Source organism: Protopterus annectens, chromosome 5.part0 (genome assembly GCF_019279795.1).
Source record: "Protopterus annectens isolate FY-2018-M chromosome 5.part0, PAN1.0, whole genome shotgun sequence".
Classification (NCBI taxonomy): domain Eukaryota; kingdom Metazoa; phylum Chordata; order Ceratodontiformes; family Protopteridae; genus Protopterus; species Protopterus annectens.
This window is the reverse complement of record NC_056735.1, coordinates 1,490,321,993-1,490,346,801: the sequence shown is the minus strand read 5'-3', so window position 1 is coordinate 1,490,346,801 and position 24,809 is coordinate 1,490,321,993. Positions and strand designations below refer to the sequence as shown.

The 24,809-nt window shown below is 39.1% G+C and overlaps 1 protein-coding gene across 11 annotated transcripts in view; it reads left to right on the top strand.

Annotated features, from left to right (window-relative positions):
* The window catches only part of TENM4 (teneurin transmembrane protein 4), a 4,497,462-nt gene that overhangs the window by 4,010,642 nt on the left and 462,011 nt on the right, over nt 1-24,809 (top strand). The gene's annotated exons all lie outside the window — the stretch shown is intronic.

Genomic DNA, 24,809 nt, shown 5'->3' with positions numbered 1-24,809 from the left:
TTTTTTTTTATGATGGCAAAAGTGTTAAATACCGCTGAGTTCCTTGATGAGGTACTCTGAAACTTTACACTGATAGCAGCTCTAAAAAGAAATTTTCATTTTAAGTGTAATCCTTAATTGCTTTTTATATTATTGTCGCCTCACAGTTAGACGTTGCCCATTTGATTCTCAGTTAGAGCGTCTTCTGTGTGTCGATATGCGTGAATGGGCATTCCTTCGTTGAAGATTGTGCATTAGGCCCGGCAAGCCAGCACGTGAAAGTCTACTGCCAATCATTAGCAGACCGGAGTTCCGCTGTGGCGACCCCTAACCGGGAAAAGCCAAAAGACACAAAATTCTAAATATTTTTTATTATTATTTATTTATTTTTTTTTTTTACTATTTGCCCCTTCCCCTACACACATCACTGGAGGGATAGATTCCTGTCCCAGAGACTTCCCATACTCTGGAACAAACTACCTATCTATATCAAACAAAGCTCCTCATTAGCACTCTTCAAGAAAAATCTTGATGATTGGATGGGAGATAGGAAATTCACTCCTGGGATCACTTCTGTGGCTCTGCTCGACAGTGGCACAGGAAAATAATTTTCTTGGGTGGCGAAAGCCAGGGTACCTTTGGCTAGGCTTATATAGGCCCTAGGGCCAATAGCCTAGTACCTACCTATGAACCTACCTATGAACCTAAATGAGTTCCACATTGCAGAAAAAGTCCCAGTCATCCCTCCTCGAATGCGTGAGCTGACAAAACGTGACTCCTTTCCTTCCCAACCTCCACAGCTCCTTCAGCTTCTGAGCCTTTAATCAGTTTGACACCATCTGGGTCACAGTCAGACCCTCATCCCTCTATGTTGTGAAGCTGAGAGTTCATCTTTGCATTATTAACTCAAAATTATTTCACAGAGTCTATAAACAGATTCTATAATTTTACTGAATTCCTTACCTTTGGAAATATGTTTGCTTTGACACAAATGGACCTGTCTGACAGTAAAATTCTCTTTGTCATGTGTAATGCCAGGCAGTGGAGTCACTTAATCGATAAGTGGTGAGAGCGAAGTAACTGGTGACAGTACTCAATGCAATACATACATAGTCCATTTATAACAGAGTAGTCACAGTGGTGTCCATGGGGTGTCCGTAGGAGCCAGGAGTGAGTTGTAGGAGAGCAGCATGTGGTGATAGGAGACTTAAAAAAACACATCAAGTTAAAATCGAAATATTTCAGACAGGAGTGAAAACATTAGTTTGACGTGGTGTTCTATGACTTTCAAAGATAAAGAGTACTTGTGAATCCTGTGGTCTAAAATATCTTCACCCTCTTAAATGTTTGTATTTTTTTTAAATTCCAATAGCCAAAATACGAATGGTCCAGGCACACTAAGGTAGCTTGAAACTGAGTTTATTGTAAAACCAAATACAAGCACTTTCACCTGTCCAATGCAAGGCTTTTTCAAGTATACTTGAGGGGTACTTGAAAAAGCCTTGCATTGGGCAGGTGAAAGCGCTTGTATTTGGTTTTACAATAAACTCGGTTTCAAGCTAACTCAGTGTGTCTGGACCATTCGTATTTTGGTTATTGGTGGTTGACAAACGGTTCCTGCTTATCTTGTGTGTTTTTTGAAATTGCATTTTGTAAAGTGAATGCTGTGATCCTTCATATCAGTACTGGCCTCTCCAGCTGCCACATGAGATTTCCATTCCTACCTTTGCTCCCCACCAATGGCATGGAATGAAAAGGCCTGCAGCTGTGAACATGATCTGTACTGGTCCATATCTGTACGTGCCATGTGTGACTGAGTGTATGTTTTTATGTGCATCCTGAGATAGACTGGCATTCTATTCAAGATTTCCTTTCTCTGGCTTGCACCCAGAGGGTGCTGGTATATAATTTAGCTCATCCTGTGACCCTAAAATAGATTAAGCAGGTAAAAGGAGAATGTATGAATTTCTGTGTTATTGCAATATTACAGCTGTGATATAGCATTAGAATATTTCCCTAAAGTAGTACTTCTTCAAGTTAAATACCTCCAGCCTTCTAGTTGATTTTTGGCTTAGCTCCGTACTAACAGTCCTGGGGAAATTTCTAGAATTGACTTTTGCACAGCAGTTAAAGCCAGGTCTTGTATCTCACAAAGTCTCAGTTGTAAGAAACTGCCTCTTCATAGAGCACTTTTCAAGGACATTTCAATCAATCATTACTGATTCATGTTGAGTCCTTATTGTCCCATAGTAAATCACTTTTTGTCTGAGCCCCTACACTGTTGAATTTGATGCCCCCTGGCAATTTATACATTGACTAAGCCACAATCAGTAACTGCTTTCTTTAGTAGTGCTGGAAGCAACAAGCACTGTCTAAAACATGATTTGCAATAACTTCATGCTCGCAGTATTAAGAGAAAATCTTTGTTACTAAATCTGACATCATTGACCCTTCCTGATGGTTCTTTGGTTGACTATTTTTCACCAGTCTGAATCTGACACTTTTGTCTGTAAAATACCAAATTTATTGCTGCTGATTTGCATATACTGATGCCTAGCATGATGTAATGTGACCGCTACATAAGTACACATACCCAGAACCTCCCAGTGTCTTTCATTTTTCTTTCACAGTTTGGATCTTGGTCCTTGCTGTCTTTAGTAAAGTTCTTCAGCGACGAGCTTACATAGCACAGTAACTTTCCATGAGGCCATCAGGTTACCAGTCTAGACCTGCACAATCATTGCATGTATTGTCCCAAAGAAGAGAATGACACTGTCATTTGGTATAAGTAGCAGGGACACCCTGACTGTAACCAAGGATTTCACCTGTTCAGTTGTTGTATGATACTTGCCATGTCCTATTTGTAAGCCATACAGCTGTCCATCTTATCAAGAGTACATCAGTACCTAGTAATATTAATGTATTTATCACTGTTTTGTGTATGACCCTGTCAGATGTTGAAGTTAAATGTATATACAGTAGAGAGTTGGATAAACAACCATATAATTGAACCGGATAAAAAAAAAAACTAAAAAAACATGCTCAAGCGAATACATATTGTGTTTACTTATTCAGACTTTATGATTTTTCCTACCGGAAAACTTTGGAAGACTGGTTCTGATAGTTGACGTTTTGGATATTCGACTCTGTACTGTAAGTTACATCACAGCACAGTTTTTCATTCACAGCTGTTGTTATATTGTTATAGAACATCATGTTACAGGTGGTAATAGATCTACTTTCAACATATGCATGCTGATATATGGTTTCAAGTCCCAACCTATCCAATTCTGACCAATTCTGACAGTAACTTATTTAATATTACCCTCTCCATTATTTTTCCACAACATGAAAGTAGACTTAAGAGTCTATATGACTCTGGGTTTGTCTGACTCCTCTTTCCCTTAAAGACAGGTTTAATAAGCCCATGTGTCCAATCTTGAAGAATCTCCCCATATTTATATGACCTAGTGAATAATAGATATAATGGTACCGTAAGGTCTTGCTGAAGTGTTCTCAGGTCATTGTTACTAATTCTTTCTCCTCCCTGTGCTTTGTTTGGTTCCAGTTTGCACAGTTCTTTTTCATTATAATATAATTTGATTCCAGTAGCTGGGGTTAACTGGATGTCACTAGGACAACATCACCCCTTTTGTGGAGCCAAACTGTTTTGCATAAGATTTTGTAAATATAAATAGGATCTGTTGTGTCTGAGAATAAACTTTAGAATCTGCACACTGTTTATCAGTTTGTATGTCTTACTCCTTCCACATCTTATATATCTATATAAGAATTTCCTATTATGCTCAATATCTTTATATACATTTTCTTGATCTTGTCTCACACATTGCTTAATCTTTTTGTCCAGCTTGCTTATTTCAGTTTTCAAAGTTGTAGTTCAACTTCTCTTCCATTTCTTATATTTTTTGTCTCTCACCTTAATCACATATCTTGTTCTTATGGAAATATATCCCCCTGACGTTTTTTTTTATTTTCTGCCCTCTAATAATTTGTCTTTCAAAACTGTCCAGATTCCATCTGCAGTTTTTCCACTGAACACCTCTCTCCACTTAGTTTTACATAATGACTGTTTTGCTTCCATATAATCTGTAATTAACCTTCTGTGCATTGGTTTAGATTTCAGTTTGGCAGAATTATCTAGCAACAAATTGACTTTTATAATCCCATGATCACCGCACATCAATGGTGGTAAAACTTGACTTGAAGTAATAGTAATTTCTTTAGGAACACAAACAATGTCTAGTATGTTATGTCCCCTGGTAGTTTTTTTTTTTACAATCTAAAGCTGTTCCTGAATATATGTTCTGAATAATTTCCTTGTGTTTCATGCAAGAAATGTATGAATTCCTCCAGGTCATTTGCACTTGACTTTGGTGATCAATACACTCCAACAATTGTTGTATGTTCCAGAGTTGTTTTTATTGTCACAGTTACACAGTCTGTAGAATTGGTGTTACCATTCAACATGTAATAATCACAGGTCTCATAGCTATCTTTAATCCCTATCATAACACCTCCACCTGATTTTTTGTTAGAATGTCTGTTACAGTAAAAACATTTATACCTTGACAGAACTGGTTTCCAGTCATTATTCTTTAACCATGTTTCACAAACAATAACAACATCAGTCCTGTAGGAACGTAGCAAATTTTCCAATTAAAAAGAACGTAATTATTAATACTCCTAACATTAACAACCATTAGAGATGCATCACATGTTGCTGTCTGTAAACTGTTAAATTTTCGACCTGGCAAAAATCCTGCCCAGTGTTTATCAAATATTGCAAAGTATCTGCTGCAAAAATTCTCTTCCCTGATCTTGACAAATGCACGCCATCCTGTCTGAAAACATGTGTGCCCAAAACCAGGCTTGGATGCTGTACACATTTCCATTTTTAAAAGCAGGACATTTTTTTCCATGTAGGTATCTACCCCACAAATCTTTTCATTCACAGTGACCTGACTATCCTTTCTATAGGTGATTTGTGAAAAATACGTCCTAACACCAATACAAGCTATACTATCTAAGAGAGCTGTCAGTTCCCTACTAACAGAGAATCCTTGCGGATGACATCATTTGACCAACATGAATAAAAACGGATCCGTACTTCCTTACATTAAGACATTTCAAGACTTGTCTTGCAACTTCTATTTTTGCTCCTGGCAAGCATAACACTATTTTATGTTCATTATCATATCCTCTAATAATTGAATCTCCAATTACAAGAATATCTTTTCTGGCGAGCTCTGAAGAATCTTCAGCTTCTAATACAGTAATATCTGTTCTATCTATTGTTACCAAGGATAGATCTTCATCACCATTTAGTCTTATTAATACCACTGTTTTCATTGTGTATTAAATTCTTATCCAGCTGGCATTGTAAATCCACAGCTTGAGCCATGCAGCCAACGTCTGTCTTTCTCTTCTTTTTTCTTACAGAATGTTCTTCAATCCTTCCATGTTCAGTTTTGATTTCTTCCTTTTCACCTGCCCCTTGCCTCTTTGTTCTACCTTCTCTTTTGGAAATTTTTTTCTGAAGAGTGAAGATTTCTGGTCAAAATATATTATCATTCTCTGTAACCTGTGTGTTGCATAACAAAGTAGTGTACTTTTTAGTACGTATTCTCTTTACAGATATTAATCATTTTTTTTCTTCCTTGTTATTTGTTGTGAACTTTTTCCTTTCTGTTTTTTTTTGTTTCCTTCTAAACAAATCGGTTCCACAGATTGCTGAATACTTGCATCCAGAATTCCAAAGTTGTCAGGGACATCATCTTGTTTCTTAGGGGTTGAAATGATCTTGGCAGACAATAGATGCATCATTTCCTAAATGTGTTCTATTTGCTCTTTGCCTAACATTATTTACCTCCCCAGTCCAGTCATTAATATATGAAACAACAGTTCTCCAAGCCATGCCGATTGCACAAGTGCAAAAATCATCAGTAAGTCTAGATTTACTTCTAACAATGGTAAGCAAATCATCCAACTTTTGACACAAGGAACACATATCACCAGTGTTATCAGCTGTTACCTTTAAGCATGCATAGCATTTATTACAATGTACAAGGTATTTGTGCATTAGCAAATCATTAATTGCATGCTCATTTAAAGAACCCATATTCAGCTTCAAACAAAATATTGTAAAAGGTGTTACTGGAAATAGCTATTTGCCATTTTTGTTTTGTTTTTATTAGGATCAGGAGATGAGAAATGAATGAATCCTAAATAGTATTCCTTCTAAATGTTTTTACATTCAGGCAGCATAGATTTTTTCAGTATTGACTGCAGGCATTCTTTCTTTTCATATTGTCCTCTTGAGAATTACTTGCTGCTGTCTGTTCCGTATATTGATGATTGGTAGGAACATTAAGTAAACATTACATCACTGTCACTTAACAGTTGGCTGGAGGAAAGGACTGGAGCATCACATGTTATTGCATAAGTGGTAATGGGCTAGAGGTTAGCTGACTTTAAATTACAAGTTGGACACCAACGTGGGCTTTTATATATATATATATATATATATATATATATATATATACATATATATGTGTGTGTGGTATATGTGGTATACATACACACACACACTGTTGTTAGTATACTTCTAAGCTTCTATCTTCATTGAAAAACAAATGTTTAACTACTGGTTAGCTAGTGCTGAAGAGGGATGTACACTAGAAGTTGCTGTGACTTGTATTGTACCGTCTCTTAGGGGCATGCTGTCATAGTGTGTGGGCACCTGTAGAACTATGAAAACAAGGAGAGGTGGCTGCCTGCTGTGAAATAACATAAAACCAGTCTCTGATTTGGAGTAAAGGCTTTTTGGCTCATTCAGCTGTGCATTCATTTTCTTACTGCTTGTTTCTCTGTTGTGAACAAATGACAATTTTTTTTTTTTTTATTTCTAAAAGTTCTTTTGCCTTTCCATTGCATCTTGAATAACTTCACCGATTTTTAAGTCCACAATTACTAGCACTTAAGGAAGGGACGAGAAATCGGGTATGTATGTTAACAAAATAGAGATGACATTTTAAAAACTTGCAAATAGTGTAGGAAAGCTGTTCTTGCTGTTGAGATTTTATGAAGTTAGCAAAGGTACGGCCAAGCCCTATGGCATGTGTGCTGCAGAGTAAATTAAAATAATAATGTGTGTGTGTGTGTGTGTGTTTGTGTAGTAAGATGTATTTATTTGCTTATGCATGCATTAATTAAGCAGGTAAATACACTGGTCCAAAAACCCTTTTCAGGCATGACCTGAGCCAAGAAGGCAAACTTACATTGATACTATTCTTGTAACATATATAGATACAGTAACATATAGTATAGTATATTTGTTGTATCCAAGGCTGTTGTAACATCTTTATATACAAAAGAATATAGTAAGATACAACGTACCATAGCAAAGATTTTTGTTAAAAAGTATGTACTAGAATTTAAATTAAAAAGTAGCCCTGGTAGGTGTAGAGTTATGTGGTTTCTTACATGTCTTTCTTTCAGAATAGCTGGTGGCTGGATGGGTTTTTAAAGCTGTCATTTCAGGATTTGTTTTCCCGTAATGAAAAGGCATGCTGTCTAGAAACTAAGTGGGGATAGCTTCTTCTATGTGTTGGGGGGAGTTACTTTTCGAGTATTTGTCTACAAGTACAATTCCAAAAAATTCCTGACTATGCCCATGCAAGCAAAGTTTCATTACTGAATAAACATTAAATCTTTAAAAAAGAAATTCTTTTTAAGCATTTTTTTATTTTGCTTATTTTTGGATTTGCAACTTTTCTCCTCGAGTCTCCACTGGAAATGGGCCCGAGCTCATTTGGACCAACCAGGTTAACAAATGTCAAATAAATAAATAAGTGGAGTGGTACTCCAAGCCTGAACTGCTTTTTACAAGTATGTTAGGAATACAGTACTTGAATGGCTCACTCAACATGTCATGACATACAAATAGGGGGTGTAGGTCTCCTATATGTGAATTCTTTGCATATGTTTCAATCTGTTAACTTCAGAAACATTAGAAACTTCAGCTGTACTCGGTTGCATACTGCCTACTGAGAGGTGATCTCTGCCTGACATACAAGGCCATGTCCAACCCAGAATTGATGGACATGCTCCACCTAAAGAAAACCATATCCCCTAGAGCCATACACTCCAGGGATCTAAACCTCACCACAACAATAAATAGGATGTGCTGGAGGGCTAGATTCCTGTCCCAGAGACTTCCCATGCCCTGGAACAAGATTCCAATCTACATTAGGCAGAGCTCCTCGCTAACCCTCTGCAAGAGAAACCTTGACGAGTGGATGGGAAACAGAAAGTTTATTCCAGGGATTACTTCAATGGCTCTGCTGGACAGAGGCATAGGGAACTAATCTAAGGGGGCATCGAAAGCCAACACATTCTGGCTAGGCTTATAAATGCCTTTGGGCAGATAACCTAGTACCTACCTATGAACCTATGCCTTCCCTCATGATTATCTAGCCGGTCCTTCTACATTTTTCTCTGTAGGCCCATTTATTCCCTGAGAGGCAAGAGCTGTATCACCCATTCATTACTCTGTTGTAACACTTCTTGTAATTCTTTGTGCTGACTTCTGTTTCATGCTGATATTTACTTCAGAATTTATTATCAGTTCATCTTCAGTTCCTGTGCTGACTTCTTCTTGTTCTAGTATTGAGGCATGCTTCTGCTAGCATGCAGGATCCTTTTTTACTAACTAACTGTAACCATTCCTTCTCTTTGTTCTGTATTAGTGTTACTGTTTAGTTTTTTCCATGACCCATTATTATACTAAATTGGGTCAATCAGCTTGCCATTCTTGTTTCTACATTCTCTGTCTTCCCACATTTTCCATAGTGTTTTAGAATGAAGAAAGTCTATTTCTAATGTTACATTTTCGGTTAAATAAGAAGTTACAACCACAGAATGCAGCAGTTTTCCCAAAAACTATATGACTTTCTACACGTGTGTGATGATTTTCTTTTATGTTGTCATGAATGCATATTACATCCACCTTCTGCTTGGGAAAACTTTACAAGGGACATAATGTTTCCAGAATCCGGCACTGCCTGTACCTCACTTCTGTTTTAAAATACAGTATCGTTACTAACTTGATTGACCAAGAACTGACTCAATTATTCTAGCTGTAATCCTGTCAGACTCCGAATTTTGTTATGTTCCTCATTTGTGGTTTTCTGGCAAATTATTAAGGACTAAAGTCACTAAATAATGACAGACGTTTGAGTTTTATAGATCACATCCTTTTGAAAATGTGTGCTAGTCCCAAGCCTGTTGTTCTAGCAACTTTCTGAGTTTGTAAGAGCAATACTTGAAATATGTCCCTGATTTTGGGCATTTATTCCCACCATCAGTTTGGGATTTCTCCAGAGTTCTTGTGCTAATAGATTGAGAGGTATGTCTCCTAGTCATGGTCTTGTTAATCCATGTGATTTGTTATTTTTCCGCCTCTTACACCACTTGCTGTCCAGCAGGTGTAGCGTCACCTGGGCAGAATGTATTCTTGTCACACATGTTGCAGGTATTGTATAATGTGCAGGTCTCTTGCCGAGTGCCAAGGTCAGGATTACTGAAGCACAAATTCAGTAGTGTAGAAATTTCTTGAGAAGAAACCAAGTTTATTAAACTTGGAGAATGCCAAATTGAAGTATTTTACAAGGAATATAGCATACAGAACAGAAGCTATGAATATAATGCTAATTTCTTTTCACAGTCACATAGCAGCTTAATTTCCATGTAGTAAATGACCACTTGGAGCTGTGTTTGACAGTGCCATGATGAAGCAGCTTGTGGTACAAAGCTTAAGATTTGACTTTGGCTGCATAACATGAAGTCCTAGTAGCCACCTGTGAAAAAGCTGACATGGTTTCAGCATGGATGGTCCCTTCTTTAAGTGATCCCTTTTCATAAGGACATGGTTTCTTACACTGAGGTGCAAATTAAAAAAGTTGTTGGAGCCTTTATTAAAAAAAAAAAAAAAGAAGCTATTCAAGAGCCTCTTCATAAGAGGTTTTGCGGCATTTCTAATTATATAGTGGCTGGGAGCTCACTGCATTCTTTCAGCCTTCTAATTAGTGTGGATTGGGTTACCAACATGAGTAGTTTTAATTGCATGCTGTTATCAGCTACTGACTGTATTATATTGTTTCATACTGCATACACTTGACAAAAGCAAGTCATTATTACTAACTAAGAAATGGGGATCTTTTAATCGTTGCCTTTCATATGTGGAAAGAAATATATGATATGGATTTTAAAACAGGTTTGCTTCCTAAAATGGTTCACTTTTTCCATTTATTTAGATGCATTTGTTTATTTCTATTATGTATTGAAAACAAAAATTTGCTGCAGGTTCATCGCAGCTACCAACACTTTTAATAAAGCCACAGATAATCTGTTTATTTAGCATATCTAGGTTAAACATGTCTGAATTCCTCATGTGTGACCCTAAAGATTTGCTTAACATTCACTGTGTTATAGCGGTCCCATGTGACATAGGAATAAAAACCTTACTGCACTCCAGATGACCCATGTTCAGTTAGCAGCAAACATGCAGAGGGGAAGGATGGGAGTTCATAGGTTCATAGGCTCATAGGTTAGTACTAGGCTACCTGCCCTTTCAGGCCATGTTAAGCCTAGCCAGTTACCCCATGTGAGAATCAAACCCTGCACCTTGTGTTTGTAAGGTAAACACCTTAACCATTAGGCCAATCCCCCACTTGTTGGCTCTCCCATCCTGGGGTGGAAGGAGAAAGCCTAGACTTGTTGCAATATATAGCATACAAGCCTGGCCAGCAATGTGCTCAATGAGTGTAGAGCTACTTATTCGGGTGGAGGCACATGTGCACTTTCAGAGGTCAGCAACTGTGGAGTGGCCAAAGCTGCTACAAGGGGCCAAGGGTTAGGGCACACTTGCAGGAAAGCAGTATGATACTGCACAAGTATCCTTGATCTCCTCTCCAGCCCTAGACAGGGGTTAGGTTGAGCCTGGGATAGGCTAAGACATGTCCAGTAGATCCAGTGAATGAGGAGAGTTGCTGGTGGCAGCTGATTATCAGTTAAGGAGTAGAAAAAACATTTACAGTGTTAGTAGTTTGTCCTTGAAAACAGTTCTACTCTACAAAGCATATAGGTAAATAGGTTCACATGCAAGTACTAGGCTAGCAACTATTGTAGGCCATTTTACACTTAGCCAATTTCCCACAAAGGATACAGTTATCCCGTAATTATCTTGAAGAAATCCACTCAATGTCTTTTCCTGTTATTCAGTTCTGTTTCCATGAAGAAGTACTTCCTGATATCACTTCTGACTTAGATCCCAGCAGTTGTTAAGTTCCTTAATCATATTTCTCTTTCTTTTCCAGTCTCATCCTAAGAATGCATTCCATCTTACTTGGCCAGGTAGTAAACTGCGTAACATCCACTGTTGCTCATCTGCCTTATATGGCCTTCAAACTCAGCAAGTCAGCGTAATGTGAGAGCATTAATTCTGCCTCCCATTTTTGACATTCCTGCTAATGTATCCCAGCATTATATATTTGTTGATTCTTAGCTATTTTTTCACTTTTCCCCTTTGGAGGTGATCCTTTGTCAGGGGAGCCCTGGGTAGATATGTTTTAACACTGGTGTAATTTACATTTCATCTGTGTGTCTTATAAGTATGAGTTACAGACATCATAACAGAGTTAATTTGGACACTGATGTCGTTGCAGCTGAACAACCAGTCAGAAGTAAGTGTACAGAATGCTACCTCATTCCGGAGGAGGCACTGTAGATGCATTGTTTGTCCCTGGGTACTGCCACTGTGTTCTGCACAACTGCCTTTAGTTTATTGGTAATAGTCACTGCCAGGCCCTTCCTCTGCATAGCACCATCATCCATGGCATCACCAGTGTCTGATCATACCCATTAAGGTCCCTGTCTTGCATCTTGATGTTGAAGCCGTGTGATATTTCCTAGTCCTGCTGAAGCTGTGTGATATTTCCTAGTCCTTCCATCTCTCAGAGTCTTCCTTATTCTTTTCACATCATCATCATAACTATTTGGAACATTACATGCCTGGTTTCCCCTTTAAATTCCTTAGATAATGAAGCCAAGTAGATGGTAAAGGCTAGGATTCATTACACACAGTTTACTCTGTGTAGTGCCTGTAAAAGTCTTTCACCCACTCACTGTGAAATTCTTTATGAATGCCATTCATGATGTGTATACCCTTGCAGCACTCCTAATGTGGCACCATTGGTCTTCCATCCCTATTTAATTCATTAATCACTGTCATTTGATTCAGATCCCATTTACAGCATCAACTTTCTGTAAAGTTGAATGTCATATGATTAAAGTCAGATGCTTGATGGAACTTTTGAAAATAGCCAAACTACACAAAACATTGATTTTGCAAGTCGCCCCTGCACCCCTCACCACCTGTTAATTATAGATACCAACTCTGAGATTGCAGTACCATGGGGAAAAGGGCAAATTCCCCTGTTCCCACAGTTTTAGTCTCGGTACAAATGGTGCAACATTCCATAAAGTTGAGCATATGAGTTTGATTATATGACATTTGACTTTATGGAAACTCCATACCCAAAATAAGATCCCATTTAGGTTCATAGATTAGTACTAAGCTAACTGCCCTTGCGAGCCATTTTAAGCCTAGCCAATTATCCCTTGTGAGACTCAAACCCTGCACTTTGTGTTTATAAGGCAAACACCTTAACCGTTAGGCCACCCTCCCAATTTGATTCTTGTTTTCTTAGCAGCTGTCCTTTTTATGCACAGTGTTGCCATAGCATATCCTACCTATTTTGTTATGCAACTTAAAAAAATGTGGGATTCATAAAATGTATGTAAACTACAACTTCTTCCATCTTCATGAACCAAGAAGTTAGCGTATTAAGACAGGTCCGTCAAATTAGTCATGCTGTGCCCTTGTTAGTCTGCACCAAATGCAGCCCTGCTTGCTACACATCTTGAGTAGGCACTGGTTTCTATCTTCTGCAGTGCTTACATTGTTTTATGCAAGACTGGCTGACACAACCCTATTGGGTGCTTTCTTCTCTCTCCCCCTTTAGAGTAGTGTTTGCCCATTTTTGGCACTTCTCCTAATGGAAAATGAATTACAAAATTAGCTTGATAAGGGAAATGCTGTTTTCTTCCTGAGGTGGATCACAGCTAAACCAGTGCCTTCTCCATTTTGAATCTTTTGGCACATTCATGTGTTTATGTGCTTTCACTTAACAGACTCTGTAGAGCTTGCTACTTGGTTCATTGTGACACTTCCCACTACTGGTACCGTTGTAGTGTGACCATTGATTTGGCTGTTTTCTTTCCTGTTTCATTAATTTAGTTCAGTTCAGTTCTGTTTTACAAAATAAGTAAAATATTTTTTGTAAAAAGTTCATGTTGCCATGTGCATGGCACAGAATTCCATACAGCAGGAGGAGAACTGCTACTTAGTGCTTCTTACATTACTGCAGGACACGTTTGTGTAAACAATTCAAACACACCCACACATATAAAACAGTTTGGAGGTCTTAAATTGCAGTTCAGCAGTACTACAGATGTGTCCTTTCTACTAAAGGGTTTTAGCTGCTGAAATCACTGCCACTCACCTTAAACTTTGGACAGCTTAACACTTTATTGAAAGACTGGAGTGTGACACCTCAGCTACCCATAAAACATGATTTGGCTAGACAGACAAGGTAGGAAAAGAGAATACTTTAGGTAATGACAGTGGAGGAATGTATCTGTTATTATTAGGCCTGGCATTTAGCAGTGCAGTGGCTCATAATCAAACCAGGGGCTATACCATTAGAGGAGAGGTCCAGGGTGCCTCTGAACTTTAGGAGCAGTCAGGGAAGGGAGACAGCAGAAAAACACATTTCTTTTTCTTATAAAAGTGCTATTTAGGAAAATGTTTGACTAGTAATGTAATCTGGACAAAGCAAATGTTTTAATTACCTCTGTTTTTATGATGCTCCTGCTTCAGTTGCATGCTTGTTGATTTTCTAATTGTATTGCACACAGTGGCTTTTTCAAAGCCCAAACCTTTCCTATGATTTCATTTTGGTCTTTATACTTTCAACAGTGCCACCCAGGCTATTGACTTTCTGGAATTGTTTTGCCATATTAGTCCAGCACTGTGATGCATGAGTTATGCTGTCCAGGCATAGCTCAGTAAAGGATGGGCAACAGCTGAGAAGACTTGTGGTGGTCGATAGCAAGGACCACATCCTCCACTGTTGACAGGATTGCAAGAGCCTACTGACAGAGTGCATCTGCAGTATGCTCCAGAAGAGGGATAGAATGGCTATCCATTATGCTATTTACCCTTCCTTCACCATATGCTGCACTGACAGCTGGGTGCAGTGGCAGTTGAGCTAGGCTACCTGTCTGGAAGAGATGAGACCCCCTCCCCACCTCCCAAGGAAGCACTCCCAGTCCTCTCACTAACTGCAGTTGCAGCCACAAGTGCGGCAGGGGCAGATAGAATGTGATGTGACTGCAGTGTGTTGTCATCATGACCTGCAGAAGGGAGACATAGTGGGAAGGGTTACATAAGTGAAGGTTTCCTGCAAATGGCACAATGTATAAAGTACTAGATAATATGCAAAGTAACCTCACTGTGCTGAAAGTCTCTGCTGTCTTCTGCAGTAGCCATCAGAGTTGGACTTTCTCTGTCTGCCTGTTCTGAAAGCCAAAGGGGACAAAACAACCTCCATACACAGGTGTAGGATACATTTAGCATTGCAAAACTGCATTCCCACATGTCCATGCAGAAGCCTGGAAGTGTACCCACAGCCTCACAGCTAAGCTTCAGCCCCACAGCTACATGCAAAGTAACAGAAGGCTGGCACAACTAAGCCACGGTCCCTCATTTAAGTGCAAGATAGCACAAGCCTGACGTGGTGCCCACTGTCTCACAACTCAACAGCTATGCATTACCAGACAGTGTGCAGCATTACCAACACATTAACGAGCAACAAGCCTATCAAAGATACAGTCCCCCACAGTAGACCACATGGCATGTCCCTCTGTCTGTCAAAGGAAGTAACCTTTATTTCATACACTGTTTGAGTGAAAGGAGAAAATTAGATTTAAAATTATGCTGTGAAAATAGTATGAATGCCACGTACTTACCATAACTTTCACTGAGTTCCTGCCTGATTTCTGTTTCCTGCTGCCAGTAATCTTTAGCATAGTAGCACTGTAGATCAGCATACCGCTGCCTACATTGCTTTCTAGTCCTATGGATGCCAGTAACCTCAGCATTTCAGCCAAATTGAAGCAGACGTCCACCTTCATTAATAGATTCTGAAAGTGTCCCATCAGCTGTTCTTTGAACTGACTGTGCAGGCAAAAGATCATGGTTTTGCTCTCTTTAATTATTTTCCCTGTGATACTAGCAATAGGATCCAGTGATTTGCAGACGTACCTGAAACCTTACCTCATCTGAATGCATATCATGCAAAGTGCTATATAGTTCCATGCTACGTGCTGCAGTTTTAAGTACCAGACCACTCAAAGGAAAAAAGCAACGACAGTAACAACACCAATACATCAGTCTGAAGCAATCTGAACGATGTTTTTGAGAGCAGAGAAGAAGAGATTGAAGAAGACATAGCCCTGAGGAGGGGCACAGTGTTCTGCAATGCTGTGGTAAGATGTATTTCTAAAGTATATTGCACATGTGAGCCCTTGTAAGGAACAGAGAGTAGGTATATATGCTAATCTGTATGGTAACAAGCAACTTGTATGTGCATATAGCCCACATATAATGGTTGTAGCTGACAGAAAGCAACCTACTATCGGGACTGCATATGCCAATGCTATCCTGTAAGTCCAGCACAGATGTGCTGTGCTGTGTATGTATGCTGTGGGGACATCTGTAGTGGGCTTCCCCATGTGTAACCCCAGCATCATAACCCAGTTGTCCTTAGCTTATAGTTATGTATCTTGTTTCCACAGGTGTCATCATATCTTGAGAGAGTAGAAGGCAGGAGTTGGACTATATCAGACCACCTGAAAATTCGGTCCTGCTATAAGCTTTCTGGACCTATGGTGTGACTTGCTGGGGAGAAGAAGGTGTTCTTCTGTCATAACAGGACCAAATCTGCAAGATATTTGCCCGTAACATCAATGCTGTTTGTGGGCAGAATTGCAGAACACAATAACATTGGATGCTTGTCACCGACATGATCAGGCAGGCCTGCAAGAAGGCAGATGGCATAATGGTAGAGAGGTCAGCCACTGGTGGTTGGGGGGGGGGCACTTTTTCTGTAATGCTAAATGATAAGGAGGAGTTCCTAGTATCTCTGCATGCAATGATGAAGGTTCATGTTCATACCTGGAGGAGTGGACAGAGGTTCCAGGACTATACAACCCTCATAGGTGTCAAAGGAAGACGCACCAAGCTAGTAACCAAACTAGATGTTTGTACAACAGCTGTGTGCATACCGGATGTAGGCAGGCCACGTGTACTGCTGCATATGTTTCTCATTGGTACAGCAGGTGTGTATGCATGTAGGAGTGGTAGTGGAGCTACGTATTTCTTTTGTATCTGCATATTATATAGCAGTGCACAACTCAGGTTCTCACACATAGTGTAGGTATTCAGATTTAGTCTGTTTTTTGTTGGGCTGTAATTTATTTATTTATTTATTTATTTTATTTTATTTATTTATTTTCAGTTTGATGACCGGGGAGGTCCAGTGAGCTCAAGGAGCCCGTTTTCAGTGAAGGCCCGGGGAGAAAAGCTCCCCAAAACATAGTAGACATAGTAACAATTAAACAATTAGTAAAAATTATGTAGTAAAACATAAGCACAGTAGAATATCAAGATAGTATGGTATACAATGCATATTTACATGTAAATACAAGTAGAGGTCGGTAGTACAGAGTCACCATTATAATGAGGTTTTAAATCTTCTGACAATGCTATGAAAGAAACATTTGTAAGAAAACAGTAAATAAGATTGAACTCCTATTGGGTAAGGTGGAAGGTACTTTATGTGTATGGATGTATTCCTGTATTAGGCATGATTAGGTAGGTAGAGTGCAAGTGCATTTCCTGTTATTGGAGAGGTAGGAATGGAGCTGGGTTTTGAAGTGATCAAAGTTTTCAGAAATTCTTAGAGAGGGAGGAAGAGAGTTCCATTTTTTGGCTAAGGAAAAGGATAGGAGAAGCTGACCTGAGGGACAGTTTGGTTTGTATACAGAAATGAGATTTTGGTGAGCAGATCTTAGAGTTCTGTGAGGGGTATATAGTGGTAAGATGTTAGTTAGTGCAGGGCACTTAGTGGGTTTAATAATGAGCTTGTGGTTTGTAGTGAGTTGGAGGTAGTCCAGGTAGTTGGGAAGTTCTAGCCATTGCAGTAGGTTGAGAGGTATGCAGTGGTGGGTAGAGTACTTGGACTTGGTGGCAAACTTTGAGATTTTGTTGTACCAAGATTCCAGTTTAGAGGAGATGGAGGAAGATAGGTTGGTTAGTAGGGGGGCACCATACATCAGAGATGGTTGTAAGTAGGTAGTGACGAGAGTCTGTCTTGTGGAAGGGGATAGAAAGTGGGAGTTCCTGTACAGCATGCCAAGTTTCTGATGTGTCTTCTTAATGTTTAGCTGAATATGGGTATCGAATTTTAAATGTTCATCAATAGTGACCCCAAGAAGTTTAGCAAAAGGAACAACTTCAATAGTGGAGTTGTCATGGCTGATAATGTTGAAGGAGGTTTGGTCAAGAGGGTGAGATTTAGAGGGAGAGAACAGTAGAATTTTAGATTTGTTGGCATTTAGAGAGAGGTGACTTTGAAGCATCCAGTTCTCAGTGGTGGAAAAAACAGTTTGGGTTTTTGTTTGGAGTATGTGGAGGTTAGAAGCAGAGCAGAATAGAGTTTAGTCATCTGCGTATTGGACTATCTTGGTGTTAGGAATAGCTGTGTAGAATTCATTAATAAAGATATTAAATAGCATTAGGCCGGGTATGGATTCTTGGGGAACTCCGGTTGGGGTTGGGAGGAAGGTTGAGGTGCCAGTTTTCTATTTTACGGCCTGAGATCAGTCAGAGAGGTAGCTGCTGAACTAGGTAAGGGTGTTGTGTGAGAGATTAAGATTAGCAAGGTGGTTTAGAAGATGGAAATGGGAGACAGTATCAAAAGCCTTGGAGAGATCAAGGAGGACTATGGATGCAAGTTCTCCAGAGTCACAGGTGTGGTTTACTATGTGTAGGAAAGAGAGGAGAGCTATGGTCCGGACGAAATCCATGTTGAGTTGGGGTGAGGAGTTGGTTATTTGTAAGGAATGGCATGAGTTGGAGCTGGATGCATTTCTGAAGTATTTTTGAAATAGGTGAGAGAATGTCTATGGGCCGGAAGTTGGAGATGCTATTATTTTTGCCCCCTTTGTGGAGGGGTAGGATGAAGGCTGCATGCCACAGTTTAGGAACATAAGATTCCTGTATGGATCTGTTAATGAGAATGCTAATGGGGATGGTGATGACGTCTGCTGCAAGTTTTAGAAAGACTACTAATAACTGATAACAGCAAGAACAGAAGGAATCACCACAGGATAAAAACTCCGTTTCTGACTTAAAACGTCTTTATTTGAGAACAAGAAATGAGCGCTTTCACGTAGGTTAACTACGCTTCTTCAGATATAATTAGAAGTAAAAAAGACACATCTTTTATATAAAATTTGGCGGGCAAACCAAACAATAATGCAAGCAATAAATCAATTGACGAACTTATTAAGTAATTAAGTTCTTAAAATGGTTAAACTCTCAAAATAATGAAGTTCCTAACGCACTGAAGGCACTACAAACATAACACATATCCAAATATTTAAATATTAAAACTCATATTATATCATTCAGTCTCCAAAGGTTCTTATAGAACTGCATGAAACTTAGAGCATAATTCTAAAAGTTTTTTACAGTTCATATTGCAATGCACAAGATAATTGTATGGTGCTGACAAATAAACAATGTATTCTCCGTGTATCATTTTAAAAACAAAATACTGTTGCTTTTGCTTTTCTATAGATCAGTAAAAAACTGCTACAATTCTATAAAGCAGTAAGAAACATCTGTTAATTCATCATAACTCTTTTAAAATTAATTTATAATTAATTTAAAATTAATTTAAGAAACTATGTAAAAATCATTCCGACAGAGTAGTTTTCATTATTCCTTGTCGTATGTAGTATCAGTATGACATGCGCAATTATTATTTTTACTCATTATTTTGAGAGTTTAACCATTTTAAGAACGTAATTACTTAATAAGTTCGTCAATTGATTTATTGCTTGCATTATTGTTTGGTTTGCCCGCCAAATTTTATATAAAAGATGTGTCTTTCTTACTTTTAATTATATCTGAAGAAGCGTAGTTAACCTACGTGAAAGCACTCATTTCTTGTTCTCAAATAAAGACATTTTAAGTTAGAAACGGAGTTTTTATCCTGTGGTGATTCCTTCTGTTCTTGCTGTTATAAGTTTTAGAAAGAGTGAGGGGATGTTGTCAGGGGCATTGGAGCCTGGCTTAAGCTTAAAGAGGAGTTTAGTTATATTTGAGGTGGAAATGGGTTTGAGATGAAAGATGGGAGATGAGAAAAGGATGGATGGTGGAGGAGAGGGTTTGAGTAGGGGGGAGGAGTTGTTGTTTGGGAAGGTCTTGGTGAGTTTTGCTATGAAGTTAGTAAAGAAGGAGTTGAATAGCGTGGCTATTTCTGGGTCAGACTTGCTAGTGTCAGGGCAAGGATTATTTTTGGTACCAGGGTTGAGAAGAGAGTTGATTGACTTCCAGAATTGTTTGGGCTTTTTGGAATGATTAGATTGAAGTTTGGTATAGTATGCTTTTTTATCCTGTATAATATGTTTTTTTGGCTAGGTTACAGAGTTGTTTATATTTAAGAAGGGCATATGGGTTCTTATTACAATGGTAAAGTTTCCAGGTTATTCACAGGCCAGACCACTGCTGTGTTAAAAGCAATACATGCTGGGTCAGGAACAGTCTCCATGCATTGTTCAGGAAGAAGGTACGGTCTCACCCACACCTGAGGTTCAGGCTGTTCAGCATGAATGTTCACCAGCCCCTGTGTGTGTGTGTGTGTGTGTGTGTGTGTGTGTGTGTGTGTGTGTGTGTGTGAGTGAGTGTGTGGTGATTACTCCATGACAGAGCACCAGCACTGCAAACCCTATGACAGGCAACAACACAGGAGCCAAATGCATCTGATATGGGCATACCCACCATACAGTAGCTAAGCAGTGGTTACCTTTGCCATCAAGTGTCACAGTTGGCCCCAAATATGCAGGCAGCACTAAGCTTCAGTTAGCAGATATACTGGGATATTATCTAGGCACAGTCTGCTTCTATCTATGCCAACATAGAAGAGATTGCTTGTGCTTCTTGTCTTGCTTGAGTAGGTTTCCCAGCAGTGTGAACACCTTAGTGTGGCCATGAGATCAAGCGATGTGTCATGCTTCTAAGACTGAGGTTAACATTGTTGTCATGTCCCCTCTATGCAGAGGACAGCAAGTGCACCATCACTGCCATTTCCAGAAGTGTTGTCCATAGTCAGTGGTGGATACATACACATAGTGATCACTTTGGGATGCTATAATAGAGCATGAAGTGTGCTCCTGTAGGTCTAGGAGTATCTCACTGTAACACCCCATGTTGTGGTTATAGATACCTGACAGTCTCTAGGAGCAGGACACCTTACCAATGGACTCTGTACAGATCCTGTTTCCACAGCAGCTTAGTATGTCTGTGACAGAGACCTCTAGTCCTAGCATATCAAGCAGCACTGTAGCCCCAGATCACAGTCAAGTGGTGACACTACTTCCCAGTCATGGTTCCATAGTGCCACCCCCGTCTTCTGAGCACAGGACATTGTCTGTGGGCAAAGAGTGATCTTTGGGACAGTAACCCCCATCTGGTTGTGGTGACATGGCCTCCTACCCATTTGTGATGTCAGCCATATGTCATTGTGTCCCTTGGCACCTGTGCAATTGATGGTGACTATGACCCACTCTACCCTTCTTCTTGTGTGGGAAATTTGGCAATATATGATGCACAGTGTGACTTAGCTGTGCACTACCCACCAAAGCCTTTAACTGGTAGTGCAAAGTCTGCTGAATGCTTGTACTGTGTGACATTGCACCTTTACTGTGTGCTTGTTATGGGCAAATAGAGCTGTACTAGATGCCACTGCATTGCATGTGTTGCCATGTATTATGAATGTCAGTGTCTGAGGAAGGTGTGGTGTGGCTTCTGCTCAGTGTCTCTCAGCCTGGCTTTAGTCATTGGATGGTGTTGATGTGTTGGCTGTGATGGGAGAGCTGCTGTAACATGTCCAGAGATTCCCAAGACAGATTATTGGCCTGCGTGCTTTATAATAATCATGTTATGTAGCACACAGAATGCCTCAGACATCTATCAAGCTATGTCAGGGGTATAATACACTGCCACCAGGTATACTGATGCAGCAGAACTGAGTTTTGAGTAGGCCACTTTGATGTTTCTGGTTGCACATTGGTAGTGGTCTACACATTTCAGCCATGTTCTGTGTCCTGTATAGACTTCTTTATCAAGGGCTATGTTGAACTTCTGCATTACCTGAAACACAGTGGGAACATGTTACAGAGTGAGAAGTATTCACAGAGTCTCTGTATATATCTGGTTACCACACTGCCTACACTTAACAACATTCTACAGGCCATCCATACTATCTATGAAGCAGTGACATACAGATGACTTGTATATCATATGTGAGATTCATGGGCACTGCTAGCATGCCATACAAACAGACTGATTACCAACCCCTGTGCATAAAACACTATCTGCCAGCCGAAAGCTATGCAGCTCTTCATACTGACACAGCACAAAGATACTAAGTGGGTGGTCTTTATTGCATTATATGTGCAATGTACAGCACCCAATTATTGTAGGAGTGGTGGGCAATGTCTCAGCAGTCATGCTTGGTGGAGGTGGTTGACTCTCCCCTAGTATATGGAGAAACAGATATGATACTCATCTGTGTATGGAGTGTATTGAGTATTCTGCTAACTGGTACTATAGTTTGCTGTGTATGCAGATTATGAATACCAGGTGTAGGGTCTAGAAGCTGAAACTAACCTGTCATTTTGTGTACTATTGTTAAGGATCATAATCCAGTCCACGTAAAAAAAAAAAACTGCCAACAAATAAGATGTTGATGGTTTACTGGTCTTATATGATCATATAAAATTCTCATGGCAGTTTAATGTTTGGAGACGTTTAAGTTTGGGTCTGAACATTTTCACCATTAGTGTGCTGGATATGCATGAACAGTTGGGTTTCAGTAAATTAATTAGAGAGTCAGCAAGAATTAATTAAAGGGCTTATAATAAATCAACACTGTTGGATCCTTTTCTCACTAATTATCTTCAACTTTATACTTACAGTGGCATTTTGTGTAACAGCTTCTCTGCTCATAATTTTATCTTTGTTTTGGCATTAAATTATATGTCACCCGTGAAGGTAGATCATTTGCTGTATGTATTTTAGACAAGTTGATTACGATTTAAGCTTGGTGTGGAAAACAGTCTTCTCATTACAGAACTAAATTAATTTCATGTACAATAGATGCATGATGATAGTTCTATGGATTTTTTTTTTCAAATTTATGATAGCTTATATCTCAATAAGTTGCTAGGCTAAAATATTCACAGGTAATTGGTACAGTGCTAAATTACATAAACTAATGACTAACACGATAGAGGAAAGATAGAAGTCATAAGTACAATATGAAATAGTTACTGGGTGCACTACAGGCTAGGGTTACCACCTGTCCCTCTTTGCGCGGGACAGTCCCACTTTGGACAGTTGTGTCCTGTGGAAAAACTAAAAAATGGCAAATGTCCTAAGATTTTTAGGAGAAAAATATTTCCCAAGTTTTCTTTTATAGTTGCATAAAACAGTTATCTTGGATCTGAAACACCTAAATGTTATATGAAGTAGCATAAGCAACTCAAATGCTACAAGAATAAGTTTCTATTGTGGCAAAAAAAGTGAAGTTCTGTGCTTTGCATTGGCTGTGGGTATGATTTGTCCTGCAAAATCTCATGTTTCTATAAAAAATGTCCCACTTTGGGCATTTGAAAAGGTAGCAACCCTACTACAAGTAGCTTCAAATAAGTACACAGAAACCGTTTGCAAACTTAAGTGCAAACTTTTAAATCCCTCAAAATAGTACGTCTTGAAGTATTGTAAGTAAACCTGTAGGAAAATATTTAAAAATGACCAGATTAGTAAGGTTCAGATGAGTAAATAACTTTCAACCCTGGATTGTAATATGCATAATGTATTCAGTAAATAAGTAAATCAGGCTGCGCACACACACACATACACACACACATATGTATATATATATATATATATATATATATATATATATATATATATACATATATATATATATATATATATATATATATATATATATATATATATACATACACACATATACATATAAATGTATATATTTAAGACACTTTCAGTGTCAGATGTTAAATCTGAGATTAAAATATGTGATTAAAATGTACAGAGCATAAACTGAGATTATTATTATTTTCATTTTCATGTATTTTTGCCAAATGAGACATAAAGGAAATAAAGATGAATTATTTACTTGTGGATTTACAAACTTCTTTCCAGACTGCAGATAGATTCTGTACATTGTATCACTCATTCTGTCAGATCCGTATACTAGGTGCCACTTAAACATGGATATTTTCTGAATACTTGGAAAATAGCTTGATTCTCCATTTTTTCTTTCACTGCTGCCATAGCAACCAAACAGTATTTCAGCAGTTGGGTTTCACTGAATGCTTCTGTAGGCTGGCCTCTGAGCTTGTGTTAAAAAAATGTCAAAAGACCTTTCATCCTTCAAATACAGCTTGCTGTTGAAGTTAGCTTCATGCAGATGCTTTTTTACTTTCCTAACTTTATATTCCACTTGTCAAAAGCACCTTTATCTTCCTACCTAGAACTACACTCTACCTCACTCATTCACAGTACATTTAACTTCCCAGCCCTCTCCCAGTGAGACAATGTTTCCTGATGTCAGTTTTAAATCCGGCAGATGTCATCCATGCTGTCTCCTTTCCTCAGCCTTCTTTACTTTTCATGTTTATCTTACCAGAATGTCTGATGGTAGTGCCTTCATATCACTCATTCTGTTTAAGTCCTGTCCCTCTTTGTGCGCATGCCAAAAGCTCTTAGCAGTTCTTCTTACTCTATGGCCCCATTCCTGCCTGCGGTATACTCAGAACCAGATTGGCGTCCATCTCCCGTTGTGGTCTTTGATCATTGTAGTACTGCAGGTCAGTGTCCAGTATAATGGGAAGATCAGATCTGCATCTATTAGAGTCCACATCCCCAACCCAGTACAGTAGGATTCTTTTAGCCTGTGCTCCCTCATAATGCATGTCATGTCTCAGCTTTGGGGGTGTTGGGGGAATATAAAACTCAGAGAATCATCATCCATCCATCCTAGGGCTAAATCCTTTGAGTCTCCCAACCAAAGTGCATACTGTTGTCATTTTCTTTGACAAGCCTACACATTCCCTGTTTGCTTAATATGTAATGATTAGGAAGTCACAGTGGAGGCTGGCAGCCATGGCTCATGACACTCACAGTGGAGGCTGGCAGCTGTGACCCCTGCCATTCCTCCTACCACAGCATTTTTCTTAAGTAAACTGGCTAATTTCATTCTGTGGCCTGAGCGTGATGCTTTTTTGAGGGCTTTCTCAACAGCTGCAGT